Source organism: Capsicum annuum, chromosome 12, assembly GCF_002878395.1.
Source record: "Capsicum annuum cultivar UCD-10X-F1 chromosome 12, UCD10Xv1.1, whole genome shotgun sequence".
Taxonomy (NCBI): Eukaryota; Viridiplantae; Streptophyta; class Magnoliopsida; order Solanales; family Solanaceae; genus Capsicum; species Capsicum annuum.
Window position 1 is genome coordinate 4852398 of NC_061122.1, and position 1293 is coordinate 4853690.

Sequence of the window (1293 nt, forward strand, 5' to 3'; positions counted from 1 at the left end):
TTGCCTAGTTAATGAGTAAAATAATACTCTTGCTATAAATTGTAATTTTACAAAAGTATTATTATTTATTGTAATTATAGTCTTAAGTATGCTACTTTGTGTAATTTTTTCCAATTAATAACAACATGATATTTATTATTTTAGATAAACTTTATCACTTAAACATGGTTAATGAATAAGTATTCTTATTATATAAAGTTAAATTACTTGATTGACCAAAAAAGGTTGAGCAAGTATAAGGAACATGACCGAAATGGCGAGAGCAACATGACGATGAGCTAAAAGACCGAAGTCGTCAGTTTATGTGACGGTATTTAACTGGATATCGGAATTTAAGAATGAAAATTGAGGTTTTTGAAATTTCTAATCTAAAACAAGTGAGAAGAAGGAAGGTCATTTAGAAACATCTTTATTTATATGAGATAGGGATAAGATCTGCGTACACTTTATCTTCCGAATTTAATTTACTGGATTTCACTAGATATATTTGTTGAGTATGTGAACCAGAGTCCACATTGATATATAGTTGAAGGGACTGAAAGACTATATATAAGGTGTAAGATCTCTTAATCGTGTGAAGCTTTCTGGAGAAAACCGTGTAGGCTGACCCAAAACGGACAATAATATTACACCATACAAGAGAGTCTTTGCGCGGGCTAAGCCCAACAACTGATATCAAAACCAGGATCAACGAGATGAGTATATATGGGGATGTGGCGACTTTGGTTTGCACACCTAATAACATAGTTGTTGTAATCTAAAACAAGTCATAAATATTTGTGTTGTTGTTAAAGGTACAATTAAATCGCTAGTAGACATAGAAAGATATCATTCTTTTTGTGACCGATTAAAAAAATACTTATTTTTATAGCTGGAAGAATAATAGTTTGAATGAAAATAGAACAAGTCAATCTAAGAGTTTTTCTGCATTTCTAAAATTATGCAGTGTGACAGAAGTACTTGCTGATTTGCCGTTATGGAGATTTTTGGACTATTTTTCAACTAACATGTGACTTCTCTGGCAAATGAAAATCTATCTTCAATTTTGTTGTACTCTCAATATTCCAAATGAACTTAATTAACTTGCCCATTCATTGACTCACTTGACCTTTTCCTCCTCCTTTACATGCAAAAGCTTTATCTGTTTTAATTAATGTGATACAGTTTAGCATAATTGGTAAAGGTGTTTTCATGTGATCAGGAGGTCACGAGTTTAAATTGTGAAAATAGTCTCTTGCAGAAATGTAGAGTAAAACTGCATAAAATAGACCCTTGTGATTTCGATCGATCCAT